This window comes from Bos grunniens, chromosome 16 (genome assembly GCF_055505025.1).
Source record: "Bos grunniens cultivar Pamir isolate PY7600 chromosome 16, Bosgru_T2T1.0, whole genome shotgun sequence".
In the NCBI taxonomy this organism is placed as follows: domain Eukaryota; kingdom Metazoa; phylum Chordata; class Mammalia; order Artiodactyla; family Bovidae; genus Bos; species Bos grunniens.
The window spans coordinates 2,611,518-2,624,723 of NC_141180.1; the positions used below are offsets into that span (position 1 = coordinate 2,611,518).

At 45.2% G+C, this 13,206-nt stretch overlaps 2 long non-coding RNA genes across 16 annotated transcripts in view; one reads left to right on the plus strand and one right to left on the minus strand.

Moving 5' to 3' along the window:
• LOC147356037 (uncharacterized) overlaps window positions 1–13,206 on the plus strand; it is a 214,512-nt gene that overhangs the window by 161,800 nt on the left and 39,506 nt on the right. The window lies entirely within an intron of this gene.
• LOC147356039 (uncharacterized) overlaps window positions 1,367–13,206 on the minus strand; it is an 86,928-nt gene continuing 75,088 nt past the window's right edge. Inside the window, exons 3-4 of the long non-coding RNA XR_015142996.1 lie at window positions 5,427–5,650; window positions 1,367–1,977 (exon numbers count right to left, since the gene is read on the minus strand). This is a non-coding gene — a long non-coding RNA (uncharacterized LOC147356039). The remainder of the gene's footprint in view (window positions 1,978–5,426; window positions 5,651–13,206) is intronic.

Here is a 13,206-nt window from a genome sequence, read left to right on the forward strand (position 1 = left end):
CTGCTGAGGTGGGGACGGCGGTGGGCGGAGCGGGAGTTTGGTTTGGACTTGCGTCTGCTGGACAGTGGAGCGGCTGGGACAGGGGACTGGACATCCGAGTCTGCAGTTAGGAGGATGAGCCTGCGACAGGTATGAATGTGCATCTGATGACATGGAAGTGAACGAGACTGCCAGAGCAACGTGTGCAGGGAGAGAGGGCGGGGGAGCAGAGGCCTGAGGTCTGGCAGCTGCAGGTCTCCTCTGAGAAGGAGGGCGCTGTGAGGTAGGCGGCCAGCGAGCAGAATGTGTCGGCGAGGTAGGAGCCGTCAGCTGTGCAGCGGGGGCCAGCACAGAAGCCATCGATGACCTTGACCGGAGGCTCTTCCTGGAAACAGTTTCGATACCTTACCTGGAGCAAAAGCTTGACTACAGTGCGCCCAGAAGACTATGGGACGAGAAAGGGTGGCAGAGAGTGAGGAAAGACCCTTTTGTTGAAGACTTTTGCTGCAAATAAGTCATCCTTCAGCTGGAATGAGCCATTTTTAAAAATTATTTTTTAAGGCAAATCATAGAATATTTTTAGATCCATTGGGGATGATCTCGAAGAAAGAGAAACATCGGTGATGCACAAGAAAGAGGGAAGCATGGCTGGATTCGGTTCCTTAAGGAGGCAGGGATGCGGGGATGCGGGGATGCGGGGATGAAGGCCCAGGCACAGAAGGGCTTTGAGAGAAACCGGTTCGTCTCCAGTGCCAGCAGGGAGTGGTCCTCGGGGGCAGGTGCTGTCGTGGGGCAGAGGTAGCGGGCTGTGCCCGCCGTGGGCAAGTCTTCTCCCGTTTTTTGAGCCAACGAATGCAAGCAACGCCAGTTCTGCTTAGTTTCCGATATAACGGAGTCTCTTTAAAAACAGTTTTATTTTATCGGCGTTCAGTTGCTTTACAGTGTTGTTAGTTCCTGCTGTACAGCAAAGTGAATCCGCTCAGGGTGAACGTGCGTCCTCTCCCGTTTGGATTTCTTCCCACTTAAGGGCACCACGAAGCACGGAGTCGGGCTCTCTGTGCTCTACTGTGCGTCTCGTCAGCCACCTCTTTTGTGCATAGCGGTGTGTACACGTCAGGCCCAGCTGCGCAGTCCAGCCCGCCCCTCCTCCCCCTTGGGTGTCCATGTTTGACCTTTATGTCTGTGTGTCTTTCTGTCTAATGTCCATCAACAGAGGAATGGATAAAGAGGTGTGGTACATATATACAATGGACTATATCACTCAGCCATAAAAGGGGCTGGGTTGGGTCATTAGTAGAGATGGGGATGGCCCCAGAGACTCATACAGAGTGAAGTAAGTCAGAAAAACAGTTATTGTATATTAACACATACATGTGGAGTCAAGAAAAATGGTATAGATGACTTCATTTGTAAAGCAGAAACCAAGCATCTCTTTGAGAGAACAAGCAAGACAAGTTAAATAGTTTCTCCAGGGCCGCAGGGCTCGCAAGACAGCACGCTGTTAATAATCGAGCAACGCTGGATTTAGCGGAAGCTGCTTTGGACCCCCCGTCTACCTGACTCAAGCCTGCAAAGAGCTTCCTACTCATCGTCTTTACATTGTTCAGTGAGTGTCTAACAGGCACCTCGAGACAGCATCCGTGAAGGGGAGCTGCGCGGTGCACTGCTGGGCTACAGGAGGAGGAGTCCTCCAGGTCAGAGGTGTCCGGGGAGGCATCTGCAGTGTGGTGCCTAAGCTGAGGGCGGGAGGACGGGAGGGCCAAAGGGAGGGGGAGAGCGTTAGAGGCACCGGGACCAAGGCACAGTGCTGGCCCCGCATGAGGGGAGCGGAGGCCAGAGAGTCCAGGAGGAGCGCGACGCGTGCTGAGCGTGGAGCTCTCACGGAGCCGGTCACGGGGCTTCCAATGCGGTGTTTAAATACAGGCAGTTCCCAGGACCTGCTGTATGGCACGGGGAGCTGTTCTCGACAGTCTGTAGTAACCTAGAAGGGAAAAGAACCTGAAAAATATTTATAACAATCACTTTGCTGTACACATGGAACTAACACAGCCTTGTGCATCAACTACTTCAGTCAGTCAGTCAGTCGGTCAATGCAAGTGGTTGGCGTCATGAAGCATGAATCCTGGGTGGGATGAGTGCATATTTAAAACAGCGATGGCAGTGAAAACACACGTCAGTTAAAATGCTTCCACGTAGGCAAGCTCATTTAGTTCTCAGACACTAGATGATTTTTATTGCTTCAAAGGTGACTGTTTCTCATGGCAATAAATATTTTAATTTTTGTTTCATTTTTATGCTGACAATTTTCAAGTTTATTTCCTTTTTTAAATACAAAGCTAAACCACAGGCACAGTCAGGATGGTTTAGCTCACATTTTCACACTCCCATTGGATGCTCCTCCAATTCGCTAACCAATGACTGGGCAATTGCACCTCCCTCCCTGCCCCGGCGTGCGTGGGGGGGCTTCTTTAGGTAGGTAGCATTGTCTTGAATGGCTGGAGGGCATTTAAATTGAGGCCAGGCTCTCATACCTATCTCCGTTCATCCTATCTCATACCTATCTCCACTCATACCTATCTTTCTGTTAACTGCAGGTTAACTGAAGGTTGACAGAAATTGGGAATCATAAAAGGTGACATTTTAATTTATGTTACAGATGAGGAAACAATTCAAAGGCATTTGCATGCCAAGGTGGTACACCCAGTAAGTGGAAGAGCTGCAGTGTAAACCCCAGCGTGTTTGCAAAACCCCTCTTCTTTCCACCAGGGTTTAGGACACACCTTCTCAAGTGTGCAAACATGACAAATGAATCTGATCTTTATAGTGTGACACAGAAAAGTATAATAATATGAAGATTAACGATAAATGGTAAAGGAAAAGACAGTCATAGTTTAAAATATTAGACACATACTTTGGGCAATTTTTATGACAAATATAATTTTATCCTTTTTTACTGTTTCCAAGATTTTTCCAACATATGGGACCTCGAAGGTAATCATAGTTTGAGATAAATGTGTATGTACTTTTGAAAATCAGCGGAAAGACCTACAGTTGAAAAGATAAAGCTGAAAGATAATTTGGATTAGTTAGTAAACGCCTTACCCCAAATTAAAAACTTCCCTGTCTTAAGTTATATATATTTTGAAAGATGGAACTGGCTTGCTTTGTACAGTACGTTTTACCTATTCAAGTGTGCTTCTGAGAAAGCATTCTAGACCCAGCTGTATCGATCATTTCCTGCAGTTCCTGGTTGGAGACGGAGTCCTGAGGGCCACTGCACCTGCCCCCGGGTGTGCGCCCTTCCTGTGCCTCACGTGGCTGCTGATGTGACCCATGTAAACTGGGAGGATTTCTCAAGTATTCCTTAACTGCCTAGTCTTTATTTTGTGGGTTTAATTGGAGACTTGCTCTTAACCAACTTTTTGCATGGTGCTGTAGGGAATAGGATAATTCCCATCCTCACTGGGATTATAATTGAGTAACATAGATATAAAAATCAAATATAACAATGGGAGGCAGAATATGACAGTGAGAAGAGCTATTAATTGAGTAACCATAGTGTTCTATAGATATGTCCAATTTCCATGTGCTGTCTCTAAAGCTCTAGGCCAGTAGTAACTAGGCTGTGTTTATGTGGCAAAAATGGCAAAGTCAGGGTTAAACTGTCAGTCTGGGAAGTAGATATATACACACACACACACACACACACACACACACACACACAAAGTATTAATAATTCTTCACTGATGCCCTTGTGTTCTATCTAGCCAGCTAGCTGTTTCCCTGGTTGGAAACAGGCACAGATAAGGTCACAGTGCGCATTATTATTATTTTGTTTTAGCTCTTCATTGTAGTTTGTTATTTTGAATGTTTCCTTTTTATTTATAAAACTATAGAAAATTAGGAAATATATAAAAATGAAAGAGAAGCAGATACAAATTATCCAAGATCTTGTTGGAGATAGTCATATTCATATTTTAGAATAATTTATTTCTATGCATATGTTTGTATGCATATAATTATGTTTTATATGCATGTAAGTTTTGTGGTATAAAATTATGTTCAGGTTATCTATACAACCGGCATTATATATATTAATATATGTACACGCAATGGCACCCCACTCCAGTACTCCTGCCTGGAAAATCCCATGGACGGAGGAGCCTGGAAGGCTGCAGTCCATGGGGTCGCTGAGGGTCGGACACGACTGAGCGACTTCACTTTCACTTTTCACTTTCCTGCATTGGAGAAGGAAATGGCACCCACTCCAGTGTTCTTGCCTGGAGAGTCCCGGGGACAGGGAACCTGGTGGCCGCCGTCTGTGGGGTCGTACAGAGTCAGACGTGACTGAAGCGACTTAGCACGCAGACACACAGGTGCTGTTTCACTAGCTAGTTTTTCATAACTATTTTTCAGTTATCAAACACACTTTGAAAACATTATTAAAATGTCGACAGTATCCCACACTAAGTGCATGTGTGCTGAGTCACTTCAGTCGTGTCCGACTCTCTGCGTCCTCGTGGACTGCAGCCTGCTAGGCTCCTCTGTCCATGGGATGTTCAGGCAAGAATGCTGGAGTGGGTTACCATGCCCACCTCCAGGGAATCTTCCCCACCCAGGGATCGAAGCCGTGTGTCTTACGTCTCCTGAGTTGGCAGGCGGGTTCTTTACCACTAGTGGCACCTGGGAATCCCCCTACATTAAGGTTTTCCCACAATTTAGGTAGCTCTTTTCCTTTTGTTGCATTTTATGTTTTCAGTTTTATGCTGTTTTAAGTAATTCTGCATGAAATAGAAATCTGCGCAAATTTGGTTCACACCTGATTCTGAGTGTATCTGGGCAGAGACATTGTTCTGGTAAATAATAACACGTAATAGAAGACTAGAGTCTCACTGCAGATCGCCCACTGTATGTGTGTAGGCGTGTTTCGCCCCATCCGGGCGATGCAGGGAAGTGCTCCTTCCAGGAGTGTGAACAGGACACATAGCCCTGTTACCGTAGCCCGTAGTAGGTACCAAGGGCTCTCTTTGGCTCTGGGGAGTTTGTTCCAATCACGTGTGCTCAGGAGAGGTGCTGATTCTGCTCACTGCAAGGTGACCACTCACACTCAGGGTCCTTCAGCTCCCAACCCAACCCCCAGTATGATATGTCTTTCCCAAGGAGGTATTGCTCCATTTTGGTTATTCCTTCTGCTTCTGGAGTCACCAGACATGGGTTGGATCTTAATTCTTTCCTGCGTATTCGTGAATAGGCTCACATTTAAAGCTTTTGCCTCTGTAACACAAGGATGATAATATCACTGACATCACATGGGTTTTGTTAGGATTAAGCGACGTAGCACATGTAAAGCAGTATCGCATCTTATGCATAACAGGCTTGCAATAAATGTCAACTGTCATTACCCTGGTTCTGGGTGATGCGGATTGAAGTGTCAGCCCAATACTTACTCAGGCCTGGAGTAGCTCTGGACCTTAATCCTCCATGACGGCTGAAGATCCAGAGCAACGGCGGTGAGGAAAGGGGCATCAGGCTGGCTGTGTCACGGCTGGGCGGGATGGAGAGGAACAGTGCTCCTGAAGCGCCTCCTGTTTAGTTCTTTGGGGACTGGCCATTGTTTCAGCTGCTTTGCATGGATCAATTTTACCTTGCAAGCCACGTGCTGATATTGTTCCTATTTTGCAGATGAGAAAATTGGACAAAGAGAAAGTAATCTGGTTAATGATTGTCCAAGAGGAGTTGAATAATGGCAGTTCTCTGCTTGACAGTTACAAACGAGATTTGTAACTTGAGCACTTCAGAGGAGTTACTGAAGTAAATATCCTCATCCTCACTCCACAGATGGGGAAAGTAGGACTCGGGTATCAGGAAAGCGCCCCTGGCCCCACAGCTAGAAGGGCAGCTGCCACTGGACTTGTGTGGGTCTTACTTTCAGCAGTAAACACAGAATCGTCTCAAGAGTTACTTGTACGTCGGTTTGTAACAGTTACCATGAGTGTATGTATGTATGTTGGGGTATAGCTGATTTACAAAGTTGTTAGTTCCAGGTGTACAGCAGAGGGATTTAGGTATCTAGTGGTAGTGCTAGTCACTCAGTTGTGTCCCACTCGTTGCAACTCTGTGGACTGTAGCCAGCCAGGCTCCTCTGCCCATGAGATTTCCCAAGCGAGAATACTGGAGTGGGTAGCCATTCCCTCACATATTCATGTATATCCAGGTGGTGCTAATGGTAAAGAATCTGCTTGCCAGTGCTGGAGATCGAGAGATGTGGGTTCGATCCCTAGGGTGGGGAGATCCCCTGGGGTAGAAAATGGCAACTGACTCCAGGTTTCTTACCTGGAAAACTGCATGGGCAGAGGAGCCCACAGGCTACAGTCCACGGGCTGCTAAAAGTCAGACAGGAGCACACACACACCTCTGTTCTTTTCAGATTCATTCCCACACACGTTACTGCAGTGTGTTGAGTAGAGTTCCCTGTGCTACACAGTAGGTCCTTGTTGGTTGGCTGTTTTATATCAAGAGTGAATATCTGTCATTCCCATCCCAATTTATCCCTCCCCCTTCCCTTTTGTGGTTTTTGTTTGTTTTCTACCACTCACCCAGTAGGTTTCAATCTAAATAAGGACAAGAATTTCATAAAGTAAACAAGGGTTTTTTTCTCAATGACCTTTAAGGAACACGTCACACAATTTGAAGATTTAATCTTATTCCAAGTTTGCATTTTCTTTAGACTAGAAGCATGCAGAGATACAAGCATTTTGATTTTGACAGTTGTGAGAGATACTCCTCGCTTTCCCCTCTCCTCAAAGCCAGCATTGAAGAGAGGACAGCAAGGTCTGGTTTAGAAGTCTTCTCCTTCCCCAGAGAATCCTGATTGCAGCCACCTTCCCTGCCAACTAGAGGAGCTTTCCCACTGGAGCCGTGTGTTTCTTCTGCAGTATGGAGCCTGACCCAGAAAGCACGGTCGAGGCCGAGCACCGCTGTGTGACTGGCATGTAGAAGCCCCATGGGCCACAGGAGAAGGGACAGCGGGCACCCCCATCTGTGGACCCCTCAGTAATGAGCGTGAACAAGTCAAGGTCACCGCTGGTTCACTCCCCCAGCAGTAGGAAAGTTGACCACTGTGATCTGGAGTGCAGGACAGGTGGTGGCTGGAATGGGCCTTTTCTTGCAGGTGTTGATGTTCACTGTGAGGTTTGAGGGACTCAGGTGTACTTCAAGGCTTTAAGTGCTAAACCACCTTCTCTGTCTCTGAAGTTTGCCAAGCAGTTTACCAAACCCCACCACATAAGGTCGGTCTGTGGGAAGTCGTCACTAAGTCTGGAAACCCCAGGCCAGCTCTGTGAAACCCCAGTTCTTAGCAGCAGAATTCCTCTCTGCTGCAGAGTATACTTAACTTCTTCCATCAGAGACAAGGATTGTCAGGAAAATAAGTATTTAATACAGATCCAGAGTCCTTTGCCTGCAGTTCCAAACGCTGAAATCAGAGTTTAAAAAACTCATAGGGTCTGTGTTCAGTTAGCATACACCTTGTGTAACTTCCCACGCTTCCAAAACAAGATATAAACCATGGCCCGTGAAGTTTCCTCACCCTGCAAGCTGTTCCCTCTCCCTCACAAACCTCCCAGCAGCCGTCTTCCGACTTCTGTCAGCACAGGTTAGTTCTGCCTGTTCTCGGACTTAACACGATAGAGCATGTTCTCTTCTGCGTGTGAATGCTGTCACTCAAAGTTCTGAGATCCATCCTTATTGTATCACAAATGCGTCCCTTTATCCCTGGGTTGTGCTCCATCCTGTGCATACAGCAGGCTTTGTAGGGCCTTGCTGGTGGGCATCTGCGCTGTTTCCATTGTTGCCTGTTGTGAATAATGTTGATATGACCATCTTCATACAAGACTCTTTTGTGGAGATGTGTTTTTATTTTTCTTGGATCAGTGGGTAGAAATGGAATTGCTGGGTCTAAGGTGGTTTTGTAACTTAATAAGAAAGTGCAGAATCTTCCTCTAAAGTAGTTTACCTGCTCTGTCCTCCCACCAGCAGAGTGGGAGGGTCCTGGCTGCTCCTCGTGTCTGATCCTTGCCTTGCCTGGTCTTGGGCTTCTGCACTTTGGGGAGCCTAGTGGATGTGGAATGGTGTCACACTGTATGTTTAATTTCTATTTCCTGATGATTAATATTGAGCACTTTTATAGGCCCTTACTTGACCTTTGTTTACCCTATTTCTGAAGTGGCTTATGTTTTTTTTGCCCATTTTTTATAAAATTTCAAAGTTAAGCATTAAAGATATATAAAGATACATATTTTAGAAATTTTAGTTGTTAAGAATTCTTTATATATTTTAAGCTCTCTGCCAGATACATGTATAGCAAACACTGCTTTCCCACAGTTTGTGGCTTGCTTGTTAATTGAAAACTAAACGTTTTAAAGTAATGTGAATCAAGTTGTGTGTGTGTGTGTGTGAGAAGTTGCTTCAGTTGTGTTTGACTCTTTTGTGACCCCTGGACTGTAGCCCACCAGGCTCCTCTGTCCATGGGGTACTCCAGGCAAGAGTACTAGAGTGGGTTGCCATGCCCTCCTCCAGGGGATCTTCCACATCCCTTATGTCTCCTGCATTGCCAGGCAGATTTAAATCCTGATCTGAAATAACATGGCTATTTAGTCATTACAGATGCCACTTAACATCAGTATTCATGTTTCACTGCAAAAATGTTGGTTTGCTTAATTACAAGACATTGAACCCACTGAACGTTTTAAATCATACATGGTATATATGCTGTTTTCCTTTTCTGCAGTCAGGAATATTTTAAACTTCAGAAGCATTTGGTCTTAAGAGTTAGGGGTTCCAAACACTCATCTCAGCAGGAACCCGGATGGAGGTGTGGTTCCTGGAGCGCTGAGTGGACGCTCGGGACGAGCATTGGTGCTTTATGTTAAGCAGCTTCGTTAGTTGTTATAATAAAACATCTTTATGGGTTGTAGGTATTTTAATCACAAGCTTTTAGAGTTGTCAACCATGCTCTTTCTATACTTTGGAAGGCACATCAAGATGAGAGAATTATAATACATTAAATTATAGAAATTACAGTGATAAAGTCTAATAAAGTTTGTTTTTTGTTTTGGATTATTCAGAGTTGATTATGAAGGCTTTCCAGGCGGTGCTATTGGTAAAGAACCCACCTGCCAATACAGGAGATGTAAGAGTTGCAGGTTTGATCTCTGGGTCAGGAAGATCCCCTGGAGGAGGGCATGGCAACCCACTCCAGTATTCTTGCCTGAAGAATCCCATGGACAGAGGAGCCTGGTGGGCTACAGTCCATGGGGTCACAAAGGGTCAGACATGACTGAAGCGACTTCACGCATGCACCCTTTCGTCATGGCTTAATAGTTCTTCGTAACCACTTCTTTCCCTTATTTTTCTTGGATCAGTGGGTAGAAATGGAAGTGCTGGGTCCTAAGGTGGAAGGTGCAGAATCTTTCTCTAAGGTAGTTTACCTGCTCTGTCCTCGCACCGGCAGAGTGGGAGGGCCCGGCTGCTCCTCGTCTTTTCCTTGCTCGCCCGGTCTTGGGCTTCTGGCCTTTGGGGAGCCTAGTGGATGTGGAATGGTGTCACGCTGTATTTTGCCTTAGAAGTCTGTTCCTCAAAAGAACAATGTAAACCAAAGTTTCAACTGTAATAACTGCAAGAATATAAGTGACTTCCAATTTTAGATTAGTGTTTGAATGCTGATGAGATGGAGAGCTATGCAAAACCAAGAGCAATAGTTAGAAAAATGTGTCCCTGACTTAACTAGATGAGTGCTCAGGACAGGGGACTGGGCCACGTTGAGAACTCCCAGCTCTGCTCTGCTGATGTGTGCAAATGCTGCTGGTTACGTTGATTATCAGAAGTGGTTTCAGTAGAAAGGTTATGAACGTAATTTAACCTGAAATTGTAAAAGAAAAAATATAGAAACCGTTTTCTCAGTCAAAAGACCTCTATTGTGACAGCAGTTTCTTGTGGGTCATCTGTTTTAAATATAGCAGTGTGTACATGTGAGTCTTGAATTCTCAATCTGCCCTGCCCTCCGGAAACCATAAGTTCATGTTCTACGTGAGTCTGTTTCTGTTTGGCAAGTAAGTTCATTTGTATCAGTTTTTTTTATATATATGTATTCTACATATAAGCAATAGCATATGCTATTTCTTTGTCTGACTTAATTCGCTTAGTAAGATCATCTCTGGGTTTATCCAAATTATCACAAATGGCATTATTTCATTCTTTTATAGCTGAGTAATAATCCATTTTGTGTATATATGTGTATATTCCATATAGGATATTTTGATATATATACCCTACATCATTTTCAATGTTTAATATGGTTAAAAGTCACCTAATATAAAACGTACTGTTTTAACCATATTTAGCTGTACAGTTCCGGAGAAGGCAATGGCACCCCACTCCAGTACTCTTGGCTAGAAAATCCCATGGATGGAGGAGCCTGTTGGGCTGCAGTCCATGGGGTCGCTAAGAGTTGGACACGACTGAGTGACTTCACTTTCACTTTTCTCTTTCATGCATTGGAGAAGGAAGTGGCAACCCATTCCAGTATTCTTGCCTGGAGAATCCCAGGGACAAAGAAGCATAGTGGGCTGCCGTCTATGGGGTCGTACAGAGTCGGACACGACTGAAGCGACTTAGCAGCAGCAGCAGCAGCTGTACAGTTCAGTGGCACCAAGTACATCTGTACTGTCGTGTGCCCATCACCGCCGTCCATCTCTAGAATGGGTCACCTTCCTAAACTGACACTGCCCCAGCGAGCCCTGACGCCCCATCCCCACCCCCGGCCTCTACCAGTGCACCTGCTGACTGGGATTTTCACTGTTCTGGGAACTTGATATAAGTGGAATCGAACAGTATTTGCACCTACTCTGTACTGGAGTACATTTTTAAGGTTAATATATGTTCTAGGAAAAGTTGTACCCTTTTCTCTCCCCCTGTGCTATACGCTAGGTTCATACGTCATTTATCTCCCCCTTCCTGTCCATACATTTGTTCTCTACATCTGTGTCTCTCTCTGCTTTGCGACTTTGCAGGCAGGATCATCTGTACTATTTTTATATATGTTTATTTTTTACCTTATGTGACTTTTACCACAATTAAAAACATTAAAAAAAAGAGGTAGGGTGTGTATATATATACACACACACACATATCTTAGGATATATACATGTATACACACATATTAGGATATATATGTGTATACACAATAGGATACTTTTTGTTGTTGTTCAGTTGCTAAGTCATGTCGGATTCTTTGTGACCTCATACACTGCAGCACGCTAGGCTTCACCATTTCCCGGAGTTCGCTCAAACTCATGTCCATTGGGCTTCCCAGGTGGCTCAGATGGTAAAGTGTCTGCCTGCAACGTGGGAGACCTGGGTTTGATCCCTGGGTTGGGAAGATCCCCTGGAGAAGGAAATGGCAACCCACGCCAGTATTCTTGCCTGGGAAATTCCATGGACAGAGCAGCCTGGTGGGCTACAGTCCATGGGGTTGCAAAGAGTTAGACACGACTGAGCAACTTCACTTTCACTTTCTTTCTTTTCAGCCATAAAAAAGAATGGCATCTGTGGCAATATGGATGAACCTACGGATTATCATATCGAGTGAACTAAGTCAGACAGGGATGTATCATGATATCACTTACTTGCAGAATTTAAAAGAAAAGGATAGAAATGAACTTATTTACAAAGTAGAAACAGACTCACAGGCTTAGAGAAGGAACTTGCAGTTACCAGGGGAGAGGGCAGAGGGGAGGGGAGAGGTAAATTAGTCGTCTGGGATGAACAGATACACACCACTACTGTAACATACAACAAGGGCCTCCTGTGCATAATACAGAGAACTATATTCAATATCTTACAATAACTTATAATGGAAAAGAATCTGAAAAAGAAATATGTACATACACACACGTGTATGTTTGTGTAAATCCTTGTAAATCAAGTATACTTCGATAAAAAAATTAGATAATTCTCATCTGCCTGTGGGCCGTTATAATTCACAGAGAATGCAGATAGTTCCTGTACTCTGCTGGTAAGGGGCGGTACTGGATGTCAGTAATCCTGTCTTGCCAGCGCACCATAAACTCCTTTGCTCTCTGCTGCAGTTTTGAGGGCGGTAGCAGTGCCTCGCCGGTGAAGTCAAGTTTGGGCCGGCAGGATGGGCTGGAGCTCCCCCAGGCTCTTTGTGACAGGGTTCCCAGTGTTGAAGCCTCTCCCAGTGCGAGGCTGCCCGTCGAGCCCGCCCGTCGAGCCCTCTCACTGCTCACCGGCGGAGTGATGACGGCCACGTGGATTTTTCTCTTGCCCACGTTACCTCATCAGGCAGGGATCTGCCCGCACTCAGATGAGTCAAGCTGGAAAGCATAGACTTGTGTAAAGCCTTGTTTTCCCCTGAAATACACTTCTTTGATAGGGTTAAAACCAAAGTCAGAAGTACCTGCGCTTCATCTGAGATGTTGGAGTTGCCCTGGAGAAACAAGAAGGGACCGTTTCCTCTCAGTGTCAGTTGAAACCCCCTCTGCTGCGCACTCCTGTTCCGGCGCACAGCGCGGCACAATCGCAGGAGCGGAGAACAGCTGTACTGATGAGTCTAAAAGCGGATGGAACGGACGGCGGTGTTACGTCGTCACGTTTCCCAGCCCTAGGAGCAAGTGATAAGACGTGCTCTTTTCCCCATTTGCAGGTGCACTCATTTACAGCTCAATAGCAGGAATGTCTCTCACACAAGCAGTTAATGCGGACTAGAATTTTCCCAGTAACCAGATGGCGTGCGTTTCATACCACTCTTGTTGAATTAAGAACTAAAATCTGCCAATAAGTTGCATGGAAGTTTTCCACAGTCTCCTTAGGTGACCTCATTTAAGATTTTGAATTTTTTTGAGGTCAGAAAGCTTATAAATATTCAGTCTTTGGTGACTCATTTTCAGGGCTATGGTGGAGTAATTATAGAATAACTCTAGTTAGCCATCATTGAAAGTGTTCTTTTGCTTATGTTGGGTTATGCTTTTTTTTTTTTTTTTTCTTATTACCTTCTGCTTGTCTATTGACTGGTTCAATACGATCTTTCTTCAAAGAGCCACCTTAAAAAAGATGAGTCTAAAAAGCCATCGACAGTGTTATTCCCTTTGATTAGCGACATCACCATAAGTCTGAAATTTTGCAGAACAGATAAAAGTATTGAGATTA